This window comes from Vigna umbellata, chromosome 3 (assembly GCF_029865625.1).
Source record: "Vigna umbellata cultivar VRB3 chromosome 3, Vumbellata_1.0, whole genome shotgun sequence".
Taxonomy (NCBI): Eukaryota; Viridiplantae; Streptophyta; class Magnoliopsida; order Fabales; family Fabaceae; genus Vigna; species Vigna umbellata.
Genome location: NC_142167.1, coordinates 35,688,805 through 35,696,786, shown reverse-complemented (window position 1 = coordinate 35,696,786; position 7,982 = coordinate 35,688,805). Strand labels below are relative to the sequence as shown.

The following is a 7,982-nucleotide window of genomic DNA, read 5'->3' as shown; positions in this document are numbered from 1 at the left end:
TACTAGTAGTGAACTGAATTATAACGGAACCGGACATCCAACATCTCAACAAAAACTAAAACAAACATGGGTAAGATGTTCATAAAGATAAAACGTAAAAGCAGTTGATGAAGTAGTGGGTTGAAATTTCCTCACTCCATGTTTGTGTTTGTTATTTTAATAAGATATATCTAGAAGCTGCTGACACACCCCATCAAATCCCTTTGGAGATACTGGACACAGTTTTCAGGTGGATCATCATACTCCTGGTACACAGGATTAAAAGACGGATCACGAGCATTTTTGGCGAGCCTGTCAGCAACACTGTTGGCCATGGTGTTGATAACAACAAGCCTCACTTCCCCCTCAAAACGGGCTAGCTTCTCCTTTATCTGTTCCACCACATCGTAATCTTCGTGATTGGGCTTAACCCCGTTCTCCACCATGCTCACCGCCGAGTTATGGTCTGATTCCAAAACCACTTTCTTAAGCTTCATGCGTGAAGCAAACTGCAGCCCCGTGAGAATGGCTTGTAACTCTGTCTGGTGCGCTTTCAAAGATGAGTCCAGTTTTTTAGCAAAGCCACGCACCCAGTTTACTGATGAATCTCTCACAACCCCTCCACAACCTGCAGAGGGTCCATTGGAAAGGTCTTGCGAATCATGCGAACCATCCACGTTCAGCTTCACCCAACCAGCCTCAGGTTTCTTCCACTTCGCATATCAATGTTAGGAATGTAAATTGCTTTCAAATCATGTGGGTGTGAAAAAATTAATGGTGGCGCCATTGTATACATGAGGTGAAATCCATAAAACAAGTATTGTGAGTGAAGAGAAAAAGAAATTATCATACCTCCAGGGCGGCGCCACCCTTATTATAAAGCTGTTCTTCTCTCTCACGCCTTGCGCCAAACGCTGCTTCATGCTCGGAGTTAGCAGATGATGATGAGAGAACGGCATATATACCGCCGGCTACGGCGACGGTAGCGGCGGCTGCACTGGCCACTTTCAGAAACCTGGAGGTCCAGCTGCTTCCTTCGTCGTCCTTGCTGCCACTCATATTGATGCTGCAAATGAATGAGTTTGGTTGGATTGTTTGATATATGTGTATGTTTGAGGAGGAAGAGTTTGAGGGCGGAATTTATACTCACACAACACCTTCTCTGTGTCTTCTCCTTCGATGCTAAGTTTCGAATTTTTCCACTTTTACTCTTTTCAAACACCACTCAGTTCTTAAAACAAATCCTCTGGTGGACCCTACTATCGTCTCACACCAAAAAAATAAACTCAAATGAGTTTGGCTCCCACCATTGCCTTGTATTGTAATTAAAAGCACTCAACCACTACACAATAATTCATTAATTTTTTATTATTATTTACATTATATTAATATATATATATATATATATATATATATATATATATTAAGATAAAATCTCTAAGACAACATCATAAGTTGTATTAGACTCATAATAAAAGTTTATAGTACAATAAACTATTCCACTGTACATCCCAATTTTGTACAAATAAGAATAAAATATAACATTTATTCTTTCCAAGTTATTTTCCAATACATCAATGTGTGTCCTAATAATTTTGTATTGTAGGAATCACATTATTATTAAAAGATAGTTACTATATAAAAGATATTTTTAAAATTGAAATAATTTTTAAAATTGAAATAATTTTTAAAATGTTATATTTTTAAGCAACGATAGTTCCAATATTAAATATTTTATTTTAACCATGTATGATTAACCCGGTTGACTCTCTTTTTTCCTCCTATTAGAATCGTAAGCCTATCTATTGAAATATATTACTTTTATAACAGTTTTTATTTATTTTTTATCACATAATTTTGTTTCAATTTTTTTTATAATAATCCGATATTTTCTTATCTCTTTCTAAAATAGTATAATTCAAAGAACATATTTTTTACTAAGTCAAAATTAATATCATCCTTGTAATTTAAACCGAACTACCAATCAATCACTTACTCTACTCTGTCCAATTATTTTTAATTTATTGATAACTCCTTCGGGAATGTCACCAATAGTTTTATGACAATCTTGCATAATTGTAAAAATCAAATTAAAAAAGAAAAAACAAAGAAATTTCCTAAGTTTCTATCCGATGTTGTCTTTTCTTCGTGCCTTCCTCCTCCTTATTTGGATAAATTTGTTGAAATTTTAATTTATAAGCTTTACAACTTGAATTATTTACTTTGCAGAAACACAAGTCAGCTTTATTTCCTGAGTAATAATATTTGCAAACCATATTTCCATTTCACAATTTGCTTAATTTTAAAAACTGATCTTTCATTTAAAATAGCGAGATGAGAAGTTACAGTTTCCAATTTGTTTAATTTATAATTATTAAATGACACTTCTTTTTATTTCCAACAATTTATAACTTTCAACTTTTATCTCATAAAGATGCTCTTAATTTTTATTTTTACTTTTTTACGTTTTACCAACTTTCATTGGTCAAATGTTCCCGTGAGAATCTTGGTATTAGCATTAGAGTATCCCTTCAATCTTCTTCTATATTTTCAAGTTTGAATAGTGTCAAAACAAAAGATAAAATGTTCAACATCTCACTAGTTCCAAGCTTGTATTGGAAAATGTTTTAACAGTTTGATTTACATGGTTCTGCTTTATGGAGTGGTATTCCTAGTCAAACTTTATGTGGTATTCTAAGTATAATAGGAAACCTAAGATATCTCAAAGAGTCAAATATTCAAAGCACTGTGAATTTTACAACTCTCAATATGGTTGCTTCTTACATTTATATTAAGATGGGTCTTCTGCACTACTTTTCAACAAGATAGGAACACTTTCCAACCTTTATCCATTGTTCTCTCTCACAACTATGATTAATTTATTACAGTCATATATATATATATATATATATATATATATATATATATATATATATATATATATATATATATATATATATATATATATATATATATCAGAGAATAAAAGTGGGAATAAAATTCAACTCAACAGTAAATGATTGTGTTGTTCAATTTATACAGCAAAGTAAAAACAAGAGATGGAAAGCTTGAATAATCATCCTAACAAACTAACAAATAAAGCAGCAAATATAATATACGGTGGGGTAAAGAGAATATTGTCAGCTGTGGAATAAAACAGAAAACGTGTCTTTCTCACACCCTCCCTCAAAATGGGTGGTGAATATTCAATAAGTCCATCTTGAATAAATTAATATTGAAAAATCCAGGATTAAGTGGCTTAGTGAACATGATGTTTTGAAGCAACATAAGAAAGAACAATGGGTCCATCAAAAACCTTAACACGAAATGACAATTCACTTTAATATGTTTAGTGCATTCATGAAAAGATAGATTCTTAGCCAATTGAACGACATATTGATTATCATAAAATGTAGGGAAAGGAAGAGGTATTTGAAGATATAAGTTATCAATAATGTACTTTAGCCATTGTAATTCACAAACAACAGAGGCTAAAGCTCTATATTTAGCTTCACTAGAGCTTCTAGACACGGTGGATTGTTTCTTCGATTTCTAGGAGATAAGACAATTACCATAGAATACACAATACCAGTTGTAGATTTTCTAGAGATACAACAAGTAGCCCAATCTGAATCAGAAAACGCCTGAAGTTTGTGAGGATTTGTGGAAGGATAGAAAAGGCCTAAACCAAGGCATCCTTTGAGATATTTCAGGATTTTGAATACAGCACTGAGATGAGAGGATCTTGGTTTAGACATAAATTGACTAACTTGTTGGACAACAAAAGAAATATCGAGACGGGTATTTGTAAGATACTGCAATTTTCGATTTAATCTCCTATAGGAAGTAGGATCTGGAAGAAGATCACCATCATCATCTTTAAGCTTATCATTAGGGTTTGAAGGAGAGTGGGCAGGCTTGCATCCAGTAAGATCAAATTCAGCAAGGATTTCTAAGAAATATTTTCGTTGATTCAAAATAATGCCATGTCGTGACCTAGCAACTTCAAAACCAAGAAAATATTTGAGGTTGCCCAAGTCTTTGATTTTGATTTCTAATTTAAAAACTGCTTAACATCAATAATATCATCTATGTTATCACCAATGAGCATTATATCATCAACATAGACCAGCAGAGCAGTAAAAGAAGTAGCAGAGTTGTAGATGAGTAAAGAATGATCAGCAGGGCTCTGAGAAAAACCACAGGAAATTAAAGCATATGTGAGCTTAGAATTCCATTGGCGAGCTTGTCTGAGTCCATAGAGAGACTTGTGCAGTTTGCAAATCAAATTAGGTTATGGGAGGATCAAACCTGGAGAAGGTTTCATATAAACTTCTTCATCTAAATCACCATGCAAGAAAGCGTTATCAACGTCAAGCTGGTGCAAGAACCATTTGCGAAACGATAATGGAGAGAAGAAATCTGATTGTGGTTATCTTCACAACAAGTGAAAAAGTTTCAAAGAAATTCATGCCTTCGGTTTGTGTGAATCCTTTCGCAACAAGGTGTGCCTTATATCTTTCTATAGACCTAGCTACATTCAATTTAGTCTTGTAGACTCATTTGGCACTAACAACCATTTTCTTTGGTGGCAATCAAACCAATGACCAAGTTTGATTCCTCTCAAGAGCTTGAATCTCCGCAAGCATGGCCTACTGCCAATGATCATGTTGACAAGCCTCTTTGAAAGATATAGGCTCAATGATGGTAGATAAAGACATGCAAAAAGCAGTGTGAGAGTCAGAACAATTGGAATAAGACAAGTATGACTGTAAAGAATAACAAGTGCAGTAGGAAGTATTAGCAAAAGAAAGATGTGAACAATCATAGTCAAACAAATAAGTAGGTGGTTTCCTAAGTTTAGTTGAAAGTCTAGCAGGTTGATCAACATGTTGCATAAAATCATTAGAATCATCATTGAATTGCATAACTGGTTCAACAACAATAAGATCATTATTAGTAGAAACATGGTTAGACGTAATATGAGAAACTGTGAACTAAGTCTATCAAAGACAATTAAAGAATCAAATGATTGTTGAGATGTATTCGTACCAATGTTGTGATTATGAGAAAACTGTGTTTTTCTTTAACCATGTCATTATTATTAACCTTTTCTTGACTAATCTATATTAAAAATAGAGAAATACTATTTTTAATCAAAAATTATTTTCCTCCCATATTTTTTAGGTAGATTAAATTGCAGTCAAAACTTTATTTAAAAGCAACAAAATTATATAATGAAACTCACTTCACTGACTTCTTTTTACCTCTAGTAGGTTTAAACCAATCTACTGAAATAAATTACTTTTATAACAATTTTTATTTTTCTTATCGCATTATTTTGTTTCAGTTTTTCTATATTATAATTTGTTGTGGTTTTTTATCTTCTTCCAATTTAATGTAATTCAAAGAAGATATTTGGTCTAAGTCAAAGTAAACTTGATCCATGTAAACCGAACTTCCAAATTATCAGTCACTGTACTCTGTCCAATCACTATTATACTTGCATTGATAACTGCTTCGTTAACAAGTTTTCTAAATTCTTGCATAATTGTGAAAATCAAATTAAAAATGAAAAAGCAAAGAAGCTTCGAAAGTTCATCCGGTGAAGCTTTTTCTACGTCCCTTCCTCTTCTCACTGTTCAAATTTTTTTCTTTGAAAAGATAAAATGGAAATCTTTCTTAATTATTCTTGTGTCAACTTTTCTTCTTTTCTTATCTGGATATTTATCTTTCTACAATTGAATAAAGATGGCTGATATACTTTCCAAATTACTCAAATGCATAAATTTATATTATTTATCTTTGTATTATTAATAAAATAATTACGATATTTATAAACCCTCACCTAAAGGGATTAAGGTGGGTCTAGTGCTCCATTATCTCATAATCCAATTCTTTGATCCAAAATATACTAAGTTAAAAAATTTTGACCGGATAAAATAGATTGACTCGTGGTTAAATAGAAAACATCGGCTTGTGTCGAGATAGATTGAAAAGGTTTGTTAAGTTTTATATCCACAAGATATAATGGGCTTGGTAAGTACATAAAATTTTGGTTTTGGATGCATTTAGAAGAGTATAAATTATATTGTTTCAATAATTGATTATGTATAAGTATAATTAATTATTGAAAAATTTTCTCTAATTTGTGTGCTTTAATTTTTGTTTTCCAATAAATATAGGAATCTTCTATTCATTCAAAAATATAGAATTGTATTATTTTCTTCTTTTTAATAAATGAAGCTTTATTTCTTTTCTTTCATTTTCACTATTACATGCTTTTTGGATACTCGAAGAAAATAATTAAATAAAATAAAAATAATTTTTGTTATAGCTTTTGTGTGTTAAGAGTGTTATTTTGGTGCATAGAATTGATTATCGCGGTATTATATCTTCCTATCTACTCCCATATAACACACATTATATGATAATCGTCACAAACACAAACAAATAAAGGTGAGCTAAGAAAACAAACAATAACAATCATAAACTACACAATAAGACAAGTAATACAATCTAACTAATAATCATCTTGTATCAATTTCCTCACAATGTCTAATGTTCCCAAAACTATATCCCTATAGGGTGGTTGTGTACCATCTCGCTAAAGACTCATTTCTCCTATTCATCAAGGTCTTACAAGTAAAAACTTTGGTACTACACACACCAAGTATTATACTCATCATCAAGCTAAATTACACGGCTAAACATCTTTCCCCTCTTCTCTACATCTTACAAGATTTGCTTTTGGTACCATTCCAGAAGGCTTCTTACCAATGGATGTATCTTATGTGTATATAAACTCATGTCCATCTCTTATTTTATCCGATGTGAAACTTTGTTTGTACCCAACAAATAGATGAATAAGTAGGAGTTAATCTACCTTAAGAGAATGATGATGCAACCCTAGTTCTTAGTTTGGAGTTACTTTTTTAGTAATATCTTTTAAGAGATATTTTATTTCATGTTATAATATTTAAATTTATAGAATTCTATATCTTGCTTATGTTATTGTTATAATTATTTTTGGATGATGGTAATAATCTTCTCTAGTTATGAATTATTTATTTTTGAATATTAATTAATAATATTTATTAAAAATGGGATATTACAAAAATAAATCATCAATATTTTTACGTAAAAGGATTCATATATTTTGTATAGAAAAGTGTATATCATTTATTAAATTATTTAATAAAAAACTTTAGACATTCTAATAACTTAATTCACTTGTTTTAGAAATTTTAAAAATATAATACCACACAAAATTTATTCCTCCACATTTTGTTTAAAACTGGAAAAAGAAATTAAAGAAATAACTATTGTGTCAAACATTTGAAAAATCATAAAGTTAGGAAGAAAGTTGTCACAACTTGATTTTACTGAATTATTACAACATTCTTAGAAACATCTGATTATGTGAAATTATTAATTAGCACAGAGATGATTTTCAATATTTTAATATAGAAAATAATTTCCATTAAAAAAATTGAATATTGAAAGAATATTTATTTATAATATAAAGTTCTCAATGCATAAATATTTTATTAATATAACTAACAAATTCATTATAAAATAGTTAACTAAATTTAAATTGAAATTATTATTAAAGTTGAGATGGCCGAGTTGGTCTAAGGCGCCAGATTAAGGTTCTGGTCCGAAAGGGCGTGGGTTCAAATCCCACTCTCAACAATTTAATTTTTCTTTCCATAAAGTAATTTAAAATATTCCTTTTATGTTGAGTTATATTATAATTTCTATTAAACTTATTATTAGAAAAATATTTTACGCACCTTTCAAAAAATACATAGAGAAATATTTAGTTTAAGAAAAAAAAAACAATTTTCTTTTATAATAATTTAGAACAAAAAGTATATTTAATTTTTAAAATGATACTAAAAATAGTATATATATATATATATATATATATATATATATATATATATATATATATATATATTAAAGGATTATCTAAACAATTTATACAATGAATAACTTTT

The 7,982-nt window shown here is 30.2% G+C and overlaps 1 non-coding gene across 1 annotated transcript; it reads left to right on the top strand.

Annotated features, from left to right (window-relative positions):
- The first annotated feature begins 7,593 nt into the window (after window positions 1-7,593).
- Window positions 7,594-7,674, top strand: TRNAL-AAG (transfer RNA leucine (anticodon AAG)). The gene has a single exon. It is a non-coding gene; the product is annotated as a tRNA-Leu (tRNA).
- Window positions 7,675-7,982: the final 308 nt, after the last annotated feature.